Below are 20,186 nucleotides of genomic sequence, written 5' to 3'. Positions count from 1 at the left end.
GACGCTGACGTCCAGGCTGGGGCATAAATATGATACGCCCCCCATCAGGACGGCTGGTCCCGGGAAACCCACAGACAATTCGGGTGAGCCTGTGGAGGGTCTTACCGCAGCCCTGTCCAGGCCCCGCCCACACCCGCCCTCCTGGCCCAGGCCCCGCCCACCCCCACCTCCCTCCTCCAGGGCACGCCCACATTCATCCTCCTGGCCCAGGTCCTGCCCACCCTCACCCTCCTAGGAGAGGCCCTGCCCACACCTTCCTAGGGGAAGGCCCGCCCACCCTCCTGGTCCAGGCCACACCCACACCCAAACTCCTGGCCCAGGCCCCGCCCACCCACACCTTCCTAGGGGAGGGCCCGCCCACACCCACCCTCCTGGCCCAGGCCCCACCTACATTCACCCTCCTGGCCCAGGCCCCGCCCTGCTTGAGGAGGTGAAGGGTAGGGGTTCCGGAGTTGGGCGGTGGGTTGATCAGGGGCGTCTTGGGGCAGCACCGCCTCCACCCTGTCTCTGAACCAGCCCACAGCCCCGGCCTCCCGCGTGCGTCCACACAGCGCGTCACCCACGGCCCCACGAGGCACCCTCACACGCGCGCTCTGAGAACCCGCTCCTGTCCCGGGGCCACCGCCTGGGTTCCAGGGTCAGGTCGTCCTGCGGCTCCCTCCCGCCTGAGGGGCAGTGGACAGTGCGGGCCCTGAGGGGTGGGACCTGCTGTGACCCCGCGGCCGGCTGCACCGTGGGGGCCGCAGCAGGAGGCACGGGAGGCACAGGCCTGCACCCTACTCCGCCCTGTGTTCTGCCTCCCAGAGCGCATGTGCCGGTGTCTCCGGGGCCCAGGGGGACTCACACCTTGACAGGTGGAAGAGGGCACTGGGTTTTCGTGGTCGCTCCGGGGGACTCACTTTCCCCCAGGACTTTCACCTGAGCCGCCCCCACCGCCACCAGGCAGTGCCCCTGACCCTGGGTTCATCTCAGCCCATCTGGGTCTCATCTTCCACCCCTGTGAGCCCGGCAGCTCGCCAGGACCCTGTGCAGGTCACCAGTCCCCGAGGGCCCAGGACCCGGCCCCTTTGACAGAACACTCCCGGTAAGGGGGTTTCCCGGCTGTGTCCCCTGCTCTCATCGCCACGGGGCCCCCAGCCGGGGGAGGTGCCAGGGTGCAGCTGTGGCCAGGGCAGGGCAGGGCAGGTCCAGGTCGCCCGCCGGGGTCCTCCTCCCGACTTGAGGGCCGCAGGGAAGTGGGGGGCAGGAGGGGCTGGTGTGAGCGAGGACGTGTGGGCGGTGGAGACAAGGGGGCGGAGGACAGGGGCCAGGCAGCAGGGGCAGGTACGCCTGCAGGGAGCGGCATGGGGCAGGGCACACCCTCCCGAGAGACCGAACTAAGGAAACCACACCTGCCTTCAAATTGCTCTGTGTTCCTAAAGACACTCAGAGGGCAGGCTGTTTTTCACTCCACGGTAATAATTCACTCCGACACCAAACTCAAGGGTGGGTGTTCTTGAAACGGCCACGGAGGGAGACGCCCGGTGGCTGGGGCTGCAGCAGGGGAAGGGGGCCTCGCGCTCAGGACCCGCCTCCGCCTCTGCAAGGGCAGCCCTCACAGCGGAGCCTCTGGGCAGGAAACGTGTGAGGTCGCAGACGGGCCGGTCTGTGCCAACCAGCCTCAGGTGACCCGGCCCCTTCCCCTCCTTTGACTTCGGGACCCAGCTCTCGGGAATAGGACTGCTGCAGCCATTAACCTCCGGGACTTTCGGCTCTGAGCCCACCAGGGTCTCGCTGGATGGAAACCGTAGGTGCGAGCCGTGTGCAAAATGGACCAGAGGGGCCCGAGACCCAGGGCCCGCTCCAGCAGCGCCTCTAAAAAATGGGCCCGAGGCACTCCACGGCTGGCTCCCGACCCCCACGCCCGCAGCCTGCCGAGCCCGAGGGCAGCCTGCACCTCCTCTCTCACACCGGAGGACACGGGCTCCCCGCCTGCAGGATGTGCGGCCCGCGCTCCGGGCGGACACCTGGCTTCCTCCGGCAAGACCTTCACCGGCCGCTGGCTGTGGCGGGTGCGCGGGCAGCGAATCGGTGCAGGGCCCGGTGGCGGTGGGGGGGGGATGCTCAGGAGGCGGGCGGGCACCTGGGTGGCCAGCCCCCTTCTCTCCTGGGGAAAGCGAGTGGCAGGAAGAGAGGACAGGAAGGCGTGGGCGCGAGGGGCAGGTGCACGGGGGCGGGGCTGCGTACAGCACCTGGGAGCAACCACGCCTGGGCTCAGAGAGTCGGGGCCCTGGTCACAGAGCTGGAGGGGGCTGAGGGGGGAAGCCAGCAGACGGGTAGGGTCAGGTGTGCGTGGGGAGGAGAGGTCCGGTGTCAGGCCCAGAGGGGGTCGACCTCTTCAGACCCCGCGTTGCAAAGGTCGCTAAGGAACAGGGAAAACGGGATGCGAAAGCAAGCGCAGGCCCCCAGGGGCCCCGAGCGTGGAGGAGGCAGCCGAGGTGCCTTCGACACCCTGTCCCCGGTCATTGTGAGCCCCTCCGAGATGTGTCTGCTCCACACCCTTGACCCCGGATCCCACTCTCCGCCCATGCGGACGAGGAGCCCGGTGCCCTCTCTGAGCCCGTGCTCGGCTCCCTCGTGCACCCCTGCCCAGGGGTTGGCCTTCGAGGCCTGCCCCACGCGGCCCTCCCCAAACTCTCTGCTCCAGGAGGCACCGTCTCTGGCCGGATTCTTGCCGAGGCTGCCGGCCTGCGCCCTGCACAGAAGCCCAACATCCTCACGTCAGGGCCCATGGGAGCTGCCCGAGCACCGTGCCCCTCCGGCCTCACCGGCCTTGACCCCCTTCCTCTGGGAACAGCCCGTTCCTGCCAGGTTCAGGGCCCTCCCCACCCCGTGCCCTTTGTCCGGGCTTCCTCCTTTCATGTGACTCGTTCTTGCGTCTGCTTTGGGACTTCCCCCAAAAGTCACCTCCTCAGAGAGGCCCTCCAGGACTACAGTACCAAAGCTAGCCCTTCCGCCCCGCCAGGCCCCTCCCCTGTTTTTGCTTTCTTTCCAGCACCTCGCCCCCTTCTGTTCTTTATTTGTCCTTTGTCCTCCGCCTTCCTCACCCAGCCACCCCCCTCCCTGCCCTGGGAGCCGCCGGCGTGACGGGTGCATCTGCCCTGCCCCCACCCTGCCGGGAGGTGCCAGAGGGCTGCCAGAGCTCCCGATGCACCGTGTCCTTGGATCGTGTCAACAAACCGGAGCCCAGCACGGCCTGCGTCCACGGGAGGCCCCGCGCCCCTGCGCGCCGCGGTCTGGGAGGCCTGGGGACCCCGGCCGGAGCCCGGCGAGAAGCTCCAGAGTCCGAGGCTGCCAGGGTCCCCGAGTGGCACGTCCGTCCTAGTGCCCCGATGCCCCGCAACGGTATACAGCACGCGGGAAGGCAGACGGGACGCGAAGCCGTGATTGCTCCGTGAAATCTGTTTCCTCTTTCTGACACGCGTTCTCCCCACTCGACTAATCATTAACTGATAGGTTGCTGCATGGAGATAATATCTCTAATATGTAATGCAATTTACAGAGCATAGAAAGTGCTTATGGAACACAGCTGCTCTTGGGGGTCAGCGACCTGTATGGAAATTGATGAAGAAACTGCCCGGCAGGGCCTGAGAGAGAGGCGTCCGCGCCCGCAGCCCGCTGTTTATCTATGCAGAAGACGTCTTTGTAAATCAGGGAGAAAGGAAAGTCGATGCATTTGCATCTTTACTCCCTCAAAAGCCCATTAGATGCACTTTATTTAACGTGAGGCTTGTTTGCTGTCCCTCACTTCGGGGGATGCACGAAGGGCGGGACCCGCCAATAATTTTAATCTCCGAAAAGTACATTTCTATGCTAATTTTTAATTACAATTAGTGCCAATGTCAGCTGTTAGCTGGGGTGACTGACTTAATGACCTGCCCGTGCCGGTCCACGGATGAGGGAGAAGGCCCCGGAAACAGCGACGTGGAGTTTAAGGGAGACTCTCGCCCCCCGTGTGGCTGCGTCCGTGGAAGCGCCAGCACGGCTGGTCACCCGCCACCTGTCCTCCGTGTCACGCACCTGCCCCTCCTCGTGAGCCCACTCTGGCTGCAAGGACCGCTCGCTCGGCCTACCCCTGTCCCCGGGGTCCCCGGCAGGATCTTGGGGACGCCGGCTTTGCGACGGGCCACAGCGGGGCCTGGTTCCGCTTCTCGGGGCTGGGCTCGAGCAGCCTCGGTGGCCCCTGCTTTCAGGAAGAAAAATCCAGAAGCAGAGTCTATTTCTAGCCCATCAGAAGGACCCTGGGAACTGAGGCCCCCGTACTGACTCGAAGCTCATGTTGTACTGGGGTCGTGGGTAAAGGCCTGTCACTTGGACAGGTGACAGGGGATGTGAACTAGAGTGGCCAGACGGAGTCCAGGCAGGTGGCCTTCACCGGTGGCCGCCGCGATGCCCGTCCCCTCCCTGTGCTGCACCCCTGCTCTGGACGGGCCAGGGACCCGCTCTGAGTTCTGGGGCCATCCGCGTCAGTCTGGACCCAGACCACGAGAAGCAGGACGGGCCCAGGGTCTCATGGAAGGCTGACCACACCCTCAGAGACCAAGGTCACCACCCGCAGCCAAAGCACGCTCGGGGGCCTCGCTGTGGGGTGCATGAGCCGCACAAGGTCTGGCCAGCCTGTGGGGCTGTGAGAAACCAGACGTCGACATTGTTTTAAGCCCAGAAGTTTGTAGGACGTGTTCCTCAACCGTAGAAAGCTTGAGAGTGACGGCCCCGTGCCTGGTTCTGCTCCTCCTGCCCAAATTCCCACAGGGACCCCAGGAAAACCAGGCGTGCAGGAGACTCTGGCCTGCAGCCTCGGGCTCGGGGACGGCGAGGAGGGGACAGCGGTCTGCACACCTGCTCTCAGGAGCTCGGGGGTGGGGGAGGTGGCGAGGAAGGCAGGCGGGGTCCCGAGCCAGCGGGGAGAGGGCTGGGCGCCGGGGGAGCCCCCTCCTCTCCCACCTCCCCCGCACCACCCGGCCCGGCCGGAGCCCTCCCCCCCACTCCCTCCAGTATCTGAGGCTCCCTTCATAATGGGAGCTGACAGCATATGCAAATGAACTTCTAAAGGAACCAGCAAAAGTGGCAATTTTTCTCATTGAATCTTCAGATGAGCCGTCTGTCTCCCGGGCGCACGGTCTCATTAGAATTCCGAGATTAATTTTGTCCATCCGCATGAGATCATGGGTTTGAGTGAGGTTGGGGGGGGCGTCCCAGGAGGGAGGCCGGCGCCCACTGCAGAGGCCGACACACGGCCAGCGGAGCTGTCCTGACAGCGCCTTACCATCCCCGGGCGCCTCTGTGCGGGCAAGGTGCCCACGGCGGAAGAGGCCGGCCTGGCAGGCTCCATGGCCCCCGGGGTGGGGGGAGGGGTCGGGGCTGGGTGTGCAGAGCTGCCAGAGAAAGGGGGCTCCCTGGGGGCCACAGGGACCCCCCCCCAACACATGCTCTCGGCCCGGGAACGGAAGGGCAGCTCCTGGGACCCATCAGGTGTGAGCAGTCCGCACACCCCACACGTATCGCTCCCATCGCTGCCTCCTGTCCGCTCAGAAACCCTCCAAAGGGCAGCACCGACCCCAGTTCACGCGGACGGAGACACCGAGAGGAGCAGCCTCACCGAGCGCACCTGTCCCTCAGCGGTGTGGCCGTGCTGGGGTTCCAGCCCACACGGGTGCGATTCTGATCTCCACACCCCGGGTCTCAGCGGCACACGCCTCCGGGCCAGGGCGCCAGCCATCGGTGTTGTGGGACCCCCGGGGGGACCACTCAGAGGACCCCGTCGGTGAAGACGGGAGCTCACCCTGCAGGACAGCCGACACAGACTGCCATCCTGGCCCCACTCGGGCCAAGCGCCGAGCCTCCTGCTGTGTCCCCTGCCCTGGGGCGTGCACATGTACAGAGCGTGACCCCGCCCAGATGTCTCCGATTGGACTCGTGTGCAACACAACCGACACAGGCCGTGAAAACTCACCCAGGTCTGGGGAAGGCAAGCGTCCCTCAAGGCGCGGACAAGTGCGCCCCACACATCCAGAATCGTGGTTCCGCTGGAGTCCGTGGTAAGGAGCGGTGTTCACGGAGCACCATCCGCGTGCCTGGGGCTCGCTGTTCGGGGACCGCGTCATCGTTCCAGCCCCACGGTCCCCCAGCAGAAACAGACCGTCATGCGCCAGGTCCCCACAGGGGAGGCCAGGTCACAGGAAGCGGCCCGGAGTCCCACAGCCGAGCGGTGGCAGCATCACAGCCGCGTCGGGACGTGGCCGCCCTCGGAAACCCCGCAGCTCCAGCCACTGGCTCCTAAGTGACCGTCAGGCATGGAGACCGCACGCCACGTCTCCTCCGTGGGGCTCCAGCCCCTTCCCAGCACCCGCCCGAGAAGCATCTTCAGACACGCGGGAGGGACCGGAGGAGCCTCGCCCCAGACTGGGCGCAGAGCGGAGAACTGTGGACATCGACTGACAGACTGTTAGGGGACGCCGAAAATGTTCTGTTTCACGACAGAATGGCTTCAAAAGAGGAAAAAAGCCCCCGATAATTTAGAAACAGAGCGGAAAACAGGGAGCCTCACCGGCCGCTCGGGGGTGGGCATCGTGGAGTCTGGTGCTGGGCTCTGGAGCCGGAGGGAGGCCGGGCTCATGTGATTCCCGGGGCCCCCGGCGCCCACGAGTCCCGGGAACAGGCCGCCGGCCAGGACTAACCCACACCCAAGCTCCCAGCGAAGCAAGACGCTCAGCCCTGCTTTCTCTGCGTGCACACCTGCCCGCCCACCCTGTGAGCGCAGGGGAGAGTGGGGGCCGCAGCGGAGAGGCAGGGGGACGTGGGGCCTGCGGGCCCAGGCGTTGGTGGTCAGCCCGGACCTGAGACCCTGTGAGGCCTGGGTGGGTTCTGGGGACACCCCAGCAGTCTCCCCGGTTTCAGAGCCCACGTTTAGCTACGGCCGGGGCCTCCCCACTCACGTCTGGGGCCAAAGGGACACAATTCAACACCTGCTCCTTCTGCCCAGTCCCAGCGGCGCCTGGGGCCCCAGCGGCTGCTGCAGGCAAAGCCTCTGCCCCTCTGCTCCCGGGAGGGCGGCCGACGGGGGCTCCCGTGCGGCACAGACCCCTGCTGGCTCCTGTTGGCGGAGTGACCTCTGTGATGCGCTCTAGACCGCCTCCGCTTTGCTCTGGGGACCCACCTTGCTTCCCCCCTGGATCCTGGGCCTCACCCCCCTCTCAGTGCAAGACACCCATCCCGAACATCCTCCAGACTCCAAGTCCGCAGAACCTTTCTGAACTCAGCAGGTGCTCAGGACACATGTGTTGGCGGACTAAATTCTCTAGATGTGTCTGGATCTCCTTCCCAGCAGCGGGCCCATCCGGAGGTCGATGACAGTGTCCCCGACAGACCTGCACCTGCACCCCTGGCCCTTGCACCCGACAGGCTCTCAGGCCCCGGACCCCGACGCACACGCACGGCCCTGCCTCTGGCCTGGTGTGTGCACACAGCAGGGGCAAGCACACCCAGCCCTCCCCAGCCCCACAGCAAACCCGGGCGTCCAAACGTGCCCGATGCGTCGCTAAGTGAGGCCGGGGGACAGGTGCTGCCCAGGCCCCAGCTGCCAGCGTGAGTGTCCACACCTCAGCCCGTCCCTGTGCTCAGGTCTAACGCACCGGGGGGGAGGGCCCTCTGACCTGCACGCGGCCTCCCTACACCCCCTTGGATGAAGGGCAAACGGGCTGAACCGGGTGCCAACTTGGGTCACGGGGACCCCCCCCCCCTCAATTTTGGAGATTCACAAAGACTCACAAAGATGCAAATCAGGGCAACCAGTACAAATGCAAACACTTCCAGACCGAACGGGCAGTGGGCTTGTCCACCACCTCCCAGGGCTCACGGGGTCCCGTTCCTGCCAGCCCGTGTGGTGCGTCTGAGCGTTTCATTTTCCTGCACTGATCCGGCCAGGCACTGTTCCTTCCTGGCTTGCAGCTGTGCCCGAGCGCTCCGATGGACGGTGACGGGCCGCTCGAGAGGACAATCTCTTCATGTTCTCCAAGGGCCTCAACTGAAACCGTTCGCCCTGCTCACCCCCCGTTCAGGACAATGTTTGACTCGGTGGTTTTGTGAGTGGCTCTTTGTAGAGGAGGACAAGGTGGCCTGGCTCAGGAAGGGGGGCGGGGGCCGCAGCCCAGGCAACTTTCGGGGTCCTGACCGGAGTGGGCCCTGCAGGAGCAGAGGGGAGGCAGACCCCCCTCACATTCGCTGGAGCCTTGTGGCTCAGGCACGGTCTGCGGGCTCTGTTAGCCCACGGTGAGGGCCACACCCGCCCCGGGCGCTGGGGCCTTTAACCCCTTTGATGCTGAGTTAGGGCAGCACACCCTGGGGCCTTCGCAGGACCACGGGAGCAAGTGGGTCAGGCTGATGAATCCATCTGGGGAGACAGGCTTCCCGGAGGAGGCGGCACAGGCTGAGGGCCAGCTGGCTGGAGGAGGGCGCCGACAGCTGAGATGCCCGCTCCTCGGGGAGAGGGCTCAGGGGAGTCCTGGAGAAGCTTCTAGGAGGGTCTCTTGCTTCTCATCCGCACATGCATTTTGTTCACCAGGCAGGGTGGGGGCGGGGGATGTCCACTGGGCGAGGCTCCCAGGGCACAGGGGTGACTGGACGTGACACCCACCGACGAGGCCCTCTCAGACCAGTGGGTGGGGTGGCTCTAGAGACACGTAACACGGATCGCCGCCCAGGGAAGGCAGTGAGGCCCGGGCTGGGAAACCCAGAAGTGAACACGAGTTTGGGTCATTTTAATCCCGGAAAAACTGACTCGCTGATGACCCATTGTCTTGGGCGTCCATTTTGTCCCCTGGCTAACCTGCCAGAACCCCTTCTCCCTCGAGCACCGGCCACCGGGACAGGGCCCGGGACCTGTGTGCCCTCCTGCCCGCAGCCCAGGAGCCCCCCGCCCCCGCCCCTTCTGCCCGCGAGGCCCGTGGGCCGCCGGTCCTGAGCCTAAGCACTTGGCCCCTGCCTGGGAGAGGCGGGCTTGGCGGTGGTCCGGCCCATCCATCTCCTTAATGAGACCATTTGTCACGCGAGGGGCCGTGCTGTCCACCTGCCCGACGGAACAGGCCTGTTCCAGCCAGACGAGAGCCAGCCAGCCCTGGTTGTCGGGGTGCACTGTGCAGGCTGGTCTAGGGGCTCGGTCCAGGCTGCCGTGCCAGTAGAAAGGGGTCTGCTCCGGCCCCTCCGCTTACTGTGGACCGGGGGTTCCCGGAGGTGCCCCTCCAGGGTCTGCGGGTCCATTTGCCCAGAAGCGATCGGTGGTCACGCCTCGCTCACGTGAGGGACGACACGGCCTGCACCTGCCACGTCTGTTCCTGGCTGACCCCAAGGACACCAGCCGACAGTCACCCCGGTCGCCAGTCGCGGAGAGGGGCCCCTTGGAAGGGGACGGGGTTGAGGAGGAAGGTGGTTCTGCCGTACCCCTCCCCGGCTAAGCAACCCTGGGGAAGTCATCCAGCCTCCTGCATTCTCCAGAAGGTTCTGAAGGGCACAGCGAGGCGCCCATCCCACGTCCCGCTGACGTCGCTCTGCCAGCTCCCAGTGGCTGGGGTGCTGAAATGCTGAAATGTCGGCCCGCTCACAGGGCCGTGTCCCTTCGCTGACCTGCGGCCAACTCCGGCCAGGGGCCCGCCCCTGCAGGTGGAGGCCTGGGAACACCCGTGAAGGGTCCGGTCCCCGCACCTCTCCTCCTGGATGCACAGCTCCGGGCACCTGCCAGGCAATCCCACAGCGAGCGTCCAGCTTGCCCTGGGCCGGCGCCTCGGAGGCACAAGAGGAGGTAAAGTGCCAGATGGGGTGGTCGGAGCGGGGGTGGCCCCCAGCCAGGCGGCTGCAGGGCCCTCAGGGCCCGGATGGGAAGACCCTGCCTTCAAATTACCCACCCGCTCCTGCCCCTTGGTGGAGCCATCCTGCCCTCCCTGGGGACGGCCAGGCCACCCTGGGGGTGGAACTCAGCAGAGCAGAGGAAGGGGCACCCAGGATAAAAAGAAACAGGGTGTGCAGAGGCCCTGAAGGGAAGCACTGGGTGGATCGGAGGGAGGAGACCCTGTTAGGGTCCCAGCTCAGCTCCACTGTCCCCCATGTCCTGGAATCAAGGGGGCAGGGCACCCCCACGGTGGCCGGGCTTGGCGGGGGGCGTCCCAGGCTGGCCCGGGGCTGCTCCTGTCCCGCTCTGCAGACCCAGCGCCTTCCTGGGCACCTGCTGCCCCACGGCTGCCTCACAGGTGCACAGACACATCATGTCCCTTCCCGGTTGCTCTGCTCAGAGACCCCCCCACCAAGTAGAGCCACCACACTGAGCAGCCCCCCCCCACACACACACACTGAGCACAGTCCCCGGGGGGCTCTGCCCCAGAATCCTCTGGGGCTTGTTCTTCTCGGGGAGACCCACCCCTGCTAAGGGCCCATGGGTCCACCTGCATTCCTGTCTCCAGACCTCCTTGTCCCCAGTTCTCCGGTGCCTCCTTTCCTGAGTTTCTGCTCAGACAAGCCTCTGTCCACGGGTTCCTCTCTGTCTTCCTCCCCGCTCACTTCTCTTTCCGCGGGTGGACCACCCACTGCCCTGCCCCCTGGAGCACGTCCCTCTGTCAGGACCACAGAGTAGGGACGCCCTGCAGTGACAGCCACACGCCAACCCACCGAACCTCAGAGACCAGCCCTTGTCCCTCCTCCAGCAGCCGGAGGTGTGGGCCTGGACAGCGGCCGGGGTGGTGGACGGGGGTGGGGTCTCTGGATGGGGCAAGGGGGGCTGGGGGGGCTCCCAGGCTTGGGCAGCTCTCTCCTGCCCTCCGGGCCTGCCAGCTCCCGCCCGCGCCTGGACGCGCCTCCTTTGCCTTCTGAGGGCCCTGCGGGGGCCGCTGACCAAATGACCTGGGGGTTGACAGAGCACTTCCCCCCATCAGCTGGCACTTGCCATCCCAGGCTGGTGCTCCCTTCCTGGCAGCCAGACCACTGGGGTGTACATTCTGAACCTCTTTTCTACAAGCCTCAGCGTTAGCCGTTCCCAGCACCAAACTGCCCACTGCGGGGTCTGCTAAGCTGACCGTCTCACCCCGCAGCGGCTCTGGGCCCGTAGCTGTTAGCGTCACCGGGTCAAGGGCCGGAGCAGGGCCCCCAGTGTGGGGACCTCCTCAGCAGTGGGGCGCACGGTGCGGCCGGCCGTTCAAATGTTGCAGGGATTATCTCCCGCCTGTCGAGGCCCCCATTCCTGCCACTTTTTATCCATCGAGCCCAAGGTCACGGAGTGACTGGTCCCCGGAGTGTTCTGGGGAAAGCCCAGCTGCTATGAGGGCGGGCAAGACGTTTCCACAGCCTGGGATCAAACTGTGGTCCATCCCTGGCGACCAGCTGGGACCTGGCCCGGCTGCCCCTTCCCGTCTGTGCTGGGACAGGAACGCCGCCCCTGGTGGCCCAGCCTGTGGCCGAGGCTGACCCCCGACAGTCTGCCGGTCCGCTCTCACCCTCCAGGGCCCATCTGGTCAGTGGAGGCACACTGGGCTGGCGAGGAAGGTGGGGGTGGGGCGGCCTCCCCCTCCGCCATTCTCCCGGGAGGCCGTGTGGTTTCCGTTTGCTCCCTCGGGTGGTGGGGCTGTCAGAGGTTTCCACTCGCCCTTTCCCACAAGGAGAGTCCCCCACCACGCAGGCCGAGGACCCGGAGGGCCCCGGGCCCCCCCACCCAGGCCAAGACGCACTTGTTACCTGGCTCCCCCTTCCCCTCTTCCAACAGCCTCCGTGGGTCATGCTGGCCCAACGAAGCCCCCTGCCGGCGTCCTGGTCCCAGTGAAGCCTGCATCACGGGAACATCCTCTCTGAGTTTACCCTCCCGTGGACCCATGACCCGGGGACCCTGTCCCAACACGGTGTCCTGGCTTCTGCCCTGCACGTCCTGGGCCCACAGCTCCTTCCATGGCTGCCCTCTCTTCTGTTGGCAGGTGCAGCACGTCCCTACCAGGGTCTGTGACGGCCCAGCCTTGCTGTTGGCCTGGGGCCTGAGACGGAAGGGCTGCCCCTGGGGGTACATGCTGTCGGGTGGGGCAGGCACCTCCGTACCCCGCCAGCCAGGGGGCACTAGCTCTCGGTCTACTGTAATTTTAGCGGGGGGGGCAGTCAACAAATCCTTCCTCTGGCGGGGACAGTCCTTTTCCTGCTGGGGGTTTGGGGTAGGTCTGTTCTTCCTCACTGGTGACCCTGGGGCACCACGCAATGGCGCTCCAGCCAGGGCCCAGACTCATCCCTGAGTTTCCCTGCATCCGTGAGGTCGGGGCCCCTCCCCAGTCCCCAGCGCTGCGGGCAGCTTCTTGGGGCAGCGCCCGGGGGGCAGCGTCCCCTGTGGCCGTGATCCCTCCCTCCCCCCGCCCTGCGGCCTCTCTTACCCCCCTCCCAGGCGCCCTCCGCTGCAGACTGTGATAAGTATTCCAGGCCAGCATTCCCACGTTCCCTTCCCACGGTTCTCTGACCTCCTAATGCAGAATGATGGTGTTTTCTCCTGCTCAACAGCCTGAACCCAGAACCCCTCGTTCCCCCGGTCTGCCCCCCGAATCCCAAGCAGCCCCCCGCACGCTTGCACACACAGCCGTCTGTGGGCGGCTGGCAGCTGTGGAGAAGCGATTACCAGGAACTAAGAAGAATAAAGGTGTCGGGCGCCTGCCCAACAGTCTCGGAGGCGCTGGGAGGAGAGGTTCCCATCCTAAGCCCGGGGCACTTCCCACATCCACCTGCTCAGATGGCCCCGTGTGCCCCGAAGGGTCCGGGTCGCGTGCTCACCTGGGACTTCCCAGACCAGCAGCGCGGACACGCACGGCCCTCCCCTGCCCCGCGCAGCTCCTGGTGCGGCCGCCTCCCTGGGACGCTGTTGGGCTCCCGCTCCCGTCCCCCCCCCAATCCATTCCCTTTGTCCCTTCACCCCATTCTCATCGCCCTGGTCTGGCCAGCCCTCGCCTACTGCCCTGCAACCTCTCAGCCCAAAGTCCCTCGTCCCACAAACATCACTCCAAACTATCACGTGAGCCTCACCCGTGCGATCCCCGGCTAAGTCCCCACGTCCCGCCCCACGGGAGCGCCTCACAGCCTCCGATCCCTGGGCGTGCCCCCAGGAGCTGCTCATGCTCAGCCTACGGGACATTGGGCTCAGCTCCCACGGCCACTGGCCCCTTCCCGGTGACCACGCTCAAAATGCAGCGAGGAATCTGATGGCAAAGACCTTTCCCCGTGGGGTGGGTGGCTGGGCAGCTCTGGGGGGACACAGTCCTGGGGTCGTGGCCTCGGAGCTTGGAGGCTGCGGCTGCATGGTGACCCTCCCTCCCACGGCCACCAGGAATTTCCTAGGGGCTCCTTGGACCCGCCGGCCCAGCTCCAGCGCTGGCCCCGCGGCCTTCAGTTGATGACCCGCCAGCCGGTGGCTCGTAAGACCCTGCACTGTGTTTCCTTTGAGAAGGAATTCACGCCCGGGGTCCCAGTCCCGGGGTCTGCTCACCGCCAACCCACCAGGAGTCCAAAGGGGACTGTGCAGTGGGTGCTCGATGGACGGCCTTTAATTTAGTCTCCAAAGCGGGTCCGGGGGGAGGGAAGCCCAAATCGGGGCCCACAGGAACCCCGAGGCCAGGCCCGGTCTGCAGGACGGAGGCTCTTCCTGTCCTCGGGGACACGCGTCTCCTGCCTGCGGCACAGGCAGACACACAGACCGAAGCAGACAGACATATGGACCGAGCCCCGGGTGGACGGGACGGATGCCAGCCTCACGAAAATCAGCGCCTCCGAGCACCTCAGCCGCAGCTAATTACTTGTCATCGGAACCTCCTTAATGCGTTAGCGTGTTTCCCGAAGAGAAAAATAAACATGTGCCCTACTCCATGGAGCGCGTCCAAGGCAACGACAGCGGAGCAGACGCTCTCCACGGCTGCGGGACGCAGTAGGTCCTGCCCGGGACGCGGAGGCCCCGCGTGGCGTCCCCGCAGCCCTGCTCCAGGGGCCCCGAAAGCAGGCGGGCCAGGGAGGACTGCGCCGTGTTCCTGGTCTTGCCCAGTGAGCCCCCAGCCTGTGGAGCTGGAAAGAGGAGAAATGGGCAGGTGCCGTACAATCCCGATTACAGAAGGAGGAGGCAAGACCGATCCAGGTGTCGGAGGTCACGGCCGTGCAGACCCGCGTGGGGGCAACGCCAGGGAGGGCGCAGGGAGCCCTCCGCGCTGAACACAAAGGAACCTGGCCTGACGGTGGTTCACGAAACCTCACAGAGCGACAGTCCTCGACAGGCAGGGCCTTCTGGGATTAGACATGTTGACCGAAAACCGGAAAAGCATCTCGACTGCAGCCCCTCCCTCCCTCCTCTGTCTACGTGGCCTGGTGAACAGCTCAGTCTTGTTTCCTGTTGCTCTGAAATCCCCAACCCGAATGTGAGGCCCCGCACAACTCGCGGAAGACATCACAGGAGGAAGCGTGACTGGCCGCGTGTGGCGATGAGTCTTTAATTTGTTTTTTTAATGTTTATTCATTTTTGAGAGAGAAACACAGAGCGTGAGTGGGGGAGGGGCAGAGAGAGAGGGGGACACAGAATCCGAAGCAGGTGCCGGGCTCCGAGCCATCAGCACAGAGCCCGACGCAGCGCTCGGACTCACAGACTGCGAGATCACGACCTGAGCCGGAGTCTGAGCTCGACGGACTGAGCCCCCCAGGCACCCGGGTGATGAGTCTTTAGATGGGACACGGAAAACGCGAGCCTTGCGGGAAAGGTTACCAAGTTGGACTTCACTCAGATGGAAACTCTCTTCTGCCAAAGACCCTGTGACGACCCGTAAGAGAGAAGCCGCACGCGGAGGACACGTCTGGGGAACGCATCCCCGACAAAGGCCTCGTGGCCCCAAGTACACGAGGAATCTTGACCTCAGCAATCAGAACGTCACACAGCTGAAAACCAAGCAAAGGGCCTGAGAAGAGCCTCACCGAGAAGAGGTGCGGAGGGAGAGCACGTGTGAGCAGAGGCCCCGGCGTTTGTGGCTGGGGAGTCCCAAAGCAAAACAGCATGGTGACACGGACGTCCACGACGGGGGGTCCGGGAGGAGATGCACACGGCCACGTGGGGCCCTCGCTGTGTCCCGACGAATCACACGAGGTGACGGTCCATCTCTGGAGGGGCCGTGGGGACACGGGTGCGCACCGGAGAACTTGGGGGGCGGGGGGGCCTGCGGGACCACAGGCAGGAAGGAGTGCCGTCCTCGGGCTCCTGAGGTCGTGTCTGCAGGACGAGGCACGAGGCGTGAGCTGTGGACCGCGGGACGAGCTCACGGAGGCCGGCGAGGCCGCGGCTCCCTGGGGGAGGGGCGGGAGGGGCCGTCCACGCGGTGACGGCCTCGTGCGGACACGTGAAGCGTGAGCTCGTGCTTACCCGAATATTCCTGCGGACAGTCACGTACACAGGTGCATCTGTGCGGCGACCTCCTTGCTCTGCGGGAACCTGGAAGTGGGGAGACCCCAGCGGCAATGTCCTCACCTGCACCTCGATTTCCACCAGCGCTTCCCACATGGAGGAGCCTGGCTTCTGGGGGAGTGGCTGCTTGCAGGACCAGGGGTGGGGGAAATAATCAGCCTGGAGCATCTTATAATGAGAAAAAGTAAGGAGGTGGTGAGGAGGAGGGAGGGAGGGAGGGGGAAGGGGGTGGAGGGAAGGAAGGAAGGAAGGAAGGAAGGAAGGAAGGGGGGAGGGAAGAAGGGAGGGAGGAAACGCAGTGCTGAGCATATGTTAAAGGGACACAGGAGACGAGGGAACAGACACCCAGTGGCCAAAGCCAGGGCAATGTGACCCCACAACAAAGCCGCAGGGGACCATGACCTCAGTCTGAACGTATATCCATGAATTCATAGCGATGGAAATAAGCGATGAAATAAATAAGAAAAAAGACACAAGTCTCTGTGCACAACAGTCACAAGTAATTTGTGTGGACACCCGCTGTGTCAGAGAGCTGTGACGGAACCCCCCTGCCCCGTGTCCGTGCACACGGACCCCCTCCAGAGAGGACGGGATGGAAGGGGAAGAGGACGACGGACGACGGTCACACACCAGGTGTGACCAGGATGGACACCGCGGGGGCCAGTCAGCTGACAACACGCATCCCTGGGGCGGCCCGGCCTCCCTCGGAATAACCACCACCCCAGTGAGAACAGCGCCTGACAAATTCCAGGAGAGGCCGATCCACAGAACACCTGCCCCGCCCTCCCCCAAAACTGGGGAGGTCGTGGGGACAAGGACGCCCGGAGAGGCCGTCCCGGCCCCGAGGAGCCGCAGGAGAAGCTGTCCTAGGTGATCGGGGACAGACACCTGGGGCCCCGCCTCACTCACCTCCTGCCCTCGTCCCCCGGCCGGGCCCCACCCCGAGGACTCCCATCCACGGTCCCAGCGACGCCCCAGCTCCAGCGCAGTCTGGCTTCACCCGAACCCGCCACACCACCCCTACCACCGCTGCTGGCTCCCCACTCCCCGCCCTCGCCCCTCGCCCCTCGCCCCTCACCCCGGACTCATCCCGAGTCCTGACAGCGCCCGGCAGGCGAGGGGCGCCCAGCGCTTCGGAGCACCTGGCCGAGCACAGGGCTTGGTGGCCTCCTCGCAGCCCCTCACCGTGGCGGGGACCCCTCCCTCCCCTCTCAGGAGACACGGGGTTCACCCCAGGCGCAAACGCAGGCGCTAGGCCGCCGTGCGAATGACGGAAAACCCACGCCTTCCAGGCGCCGAGCAGAAATTGCACCCAGGTGGCCACGTGCTCGCCAGGTCCCTGCGCGCAGGGCGCTGCGTCCTCGCTAATCGTTGCAGCTGCTCAAAATACACGATGGTCCAGGAACGGCGCCAGTTCCCGCCCGCTGTCGGCGGCCACCGCGCAGGCCTGAGCGGCAGGGTCGGATCCCGGCTGCGGGCGTGGGCCAGGGGCTGCACCGGGCAGCGTCCCAGAGAACCAGAAAGTTCCGGGGAGCACCTGTCCTCCACCGAGTGGCCGTTTCTGGCGCGCCCGCCCCCGCGGTCCGGACGGTCCCCGCAGCCGCACGAGGCCTCGGAGAACTGGCTCACCTCGATCAACACTCGTGTCCTGCAGGTGGACAGGAGTGGAGGCCAAGGACACAGCGGATCGACATCATCTGCCAACAGGCTCGGCCACCGGGAACCACTGTGCCTCACCGGAGGCAGCAAGGACACGTCCCCGCGGCAGATCCAGCTGGGGAGGGGCCGCTGTTAGAGCTCAGGCTGATTCCTCCTTCTGTCCCCGTGCCCCTCACTGGGCCTTGGGAGGTGGGGGCACGGCCAGCTGCAAAGCCACCATGTTGAAAACCCTGACCTCCCGGCAGGGTGACGTGTCAGCTGGCCACTGGGCGCGGCGGGTCAGGGAGCCCGTGTCCGGACCAGACGGCCGTCGAGGCCTCGCCTCCACACCGTCAGGATGTCAGCGCAGGAGTCCCGAGAGGTCGGCCGCTGACTCTCATCCGAGGAACCATCTCTTCAGTGCCTCCCACCCCCCAGCCCGGCTTCAGGCTCCCGACTCCCAGCTCACCCAAGCCCGGGCTCGAAATGTGCTGCTTGTCCCGAGACGGAGCACCATTCGTCTGTAGGTGGCTGGCCCCCTGGGGGCCGTGCTGACTGTCCCTGGGCTCGGCCAGGCCCGGGGTGCTGTGTCTGCTGGCCTAGCTGTGAACCGCTCCCCCAGGGGCCGGACACAGAGCCTGGCGCCCGCTGTGAGCCCGGCACAGGCTTCTCACCCGAGATGGTCAGCGCACGTCTCCAGTTTGCAGATGAGGAAACCGAGGCGGCCACGTGCGGCTGGCTGGAATTAGCACGTGGGCTCCGTGGGTCTTCAGCTCTCCGGGGAAGCGGTGTCACCCGGGGCGTGGGGGGCAGGGAGGGAGGGTCTCTCTCTTCCCGGCGCCTCGTCCCTCCCGACAAGGACCACCAAGCACAGACCACCAGCTCGTCCGTTTCCCCTGGGACGGCGTGTGGAGGCTGGAATCGCATACGGCCGGACCTCTGGATCCGGATGATTTTCTAAGGACCTCGAAGTCGGTGAGGACGGGAGATGACTGGCCAGCGAGGCCAGCGTGACGTGGAAGAGAGTGAGGACCAGAAGCCTACGACACAGAGTCACAGACACGACACGGGTCCCCGATGCAGAGGACACGCCCACCCGGCAGGGAGGACACGTCCAGGGAGCCCGGACAGCGGGACCCGTGGTCTCACAGAGGACTCCAGGGCCTCGGCGTTGGCAGACCAAGGGGACCGGGGGCACAGGGACACAGTGTCCCCACGGCAACCACCGTGGACTCCTCCTGGCCACCACGCCCTGTCCATGGCTTGGCTCTGTCCCCAGGTCAGGGGCACGGTTCCAGAAATTGGATCATACCGTTCCCAGCAGCCCGACAGCACTGGACTTGGGTTCGATCTTACAACGAATGGTAGAAAAGAAAAGTTATCTTCACGCACACCTGACTCTGAGGGCTGAGCTCTGTACCCGGGAGAAAGATCACATGCACGCGCGCATGTGTGTGTGCATGCGTGCGTGTGCACATGTGGGTTCCCGGGGGACAGAAGAGGAGAGAACAACCTGCAGGCAGTGGCCCAGAGGTCGGAGCCCCCAGGGAAAGCCCCCCGCTCCCCACCCCGGGCCCTGTTTGCTCCCCTTCCAGGCCCCTTCCGGGCGGAGCCCCAGTTAGGGCTCACAGGCCCCTTTGCTCCTTTGCAAGGTCCAGTGTGTTCAGTGTAGACCGCTAAAGAGTCTAAGGAGCTTGCGGAGTTGACTTCTTCCCACGTTCAGTGTCAGGGCCTGGCTCTCCTCCCCGGGCATCAGGCCAGGGGCTCCCCCCCACACAACTCCAAACCCGGCCTGGGACCACGTTCTGCAAAAGGGCACCTCCGCCTCGGTGTGGTCTCCGTTCGCTGCTTCCTCAGGCCCGTGAGATTACATTCACCCGGATGTCCTGGGATGGAATGAGGGCCACAGGCCTCAGGGACACCCCCCAGGTCACTAGCCCCCTGGGTGACCGCCAGCTCCTGGGGATTGATGTACGGGTCGCCCAGAACCCACAGGCGTCCTGTTCAAAGACAGAGAACTACGGGCGGTGGGGGGGAGCAGGAGCCTTAGGACGAGTCTGCCGCCCAGGAAGGGTGGGGCGGGGACCCACTGAGGCCCCGGGGGGCCTTGGCAGGTGACCTACACTGGGCAGTGGGGACTTCCCCACCCGTGCCTCAGTTTCCCTTAGCTGACAGGGTCAGCCCCGAGGTGAGGGACAGTTCTAAGTTCCTCCACCGCGTCCGAAAGTCCCCTTGAACCTAGACCTGCCTCCTCCGCACAGCCCCACCCACCCGGTGGCTCAAGAGAAAGAATGAGCCCTTGGTCCCCCCCGCCCCCTCCCTGCTCAGGATGCACTTTCCTTCTCCCGAGTCAGGAAGCAGTGACCTCCTCCCACCCGGCCCACCTGGAGCTGGCGTTACCCACACGCACTCACGCACACGCGCGCGGGCCCCGCTCCTCCTCCCGGTCACCCTGGAGGAAGGCGGAGCCTCCTGACTCTCCCAGGCGTCTGGCCGCCGCTCGGCCCCTCCCCGCCACCTGCTCTGTCTCGGGGCGCTGACCCACTGGTGCTCCTCTGTTCCCGGTGTCCCTGTCCCACGTCTGGACCCTCGGACGGGGCCCAGCCTGCTGAGCTCTCCACGTGGGCTTTGGATCACGGTGCCCACGGCCTTAGGAGCGCTGCGATCACCAGCGGGTTTGCGAGCCACACTGTCCCCGAGTCCTCAGACTCCGTCTTCAGACGCGGCACCCTCGGAGGGCGGCTCCAAGAAGTGTCTCTTCCCACCTGAGGGTGAGCACCGGTGTCTCAGAGACCCCACCCCAGCCAGCAGACAAGACCCGAGGGAGCCCGCGGGAACCCCAGCGGGAACCCCAGCGGGAAGGGCGGCCCTGCCCTCTGTGAGTGGGGGCCGCGGTCCCGTCTGCCACACCGATGGCAACAGCGTCCCTTCCATCTGTGTCTGGGCCGGGAGGCCAGGCCAGGGGCCTGCCTCTGGGGCCTTCTGCACCCCCTAGGAGGTCACTGAGGCCACAGACCCCAAAGGCGGAGCGAGGCTCTGAACCTCTCGCAGGCCTCAGTCTGCAGGCAGGGGTGGC

Source organism: Prionailurus bengalensis, chromosome B4 (assembly GCF_016509475.1).
Source record: "Prionailurus bengalensis isolate Pbe53 chromosome B4, Fcat_Pben_1.1_paternal_pri, whole genome shotgun sequence".
NCBI classification, from domain to species: Eukaryota; Metazoa; Chordata; class Mammalia; order Carnivora; family Felidae; genus Prionailurus; species Prionailurus bengalensis.
The sequence above is the reverse complement of the archived record's forward strand: the minus strand, read 5'-3'. Positions refer to the sequence as shown.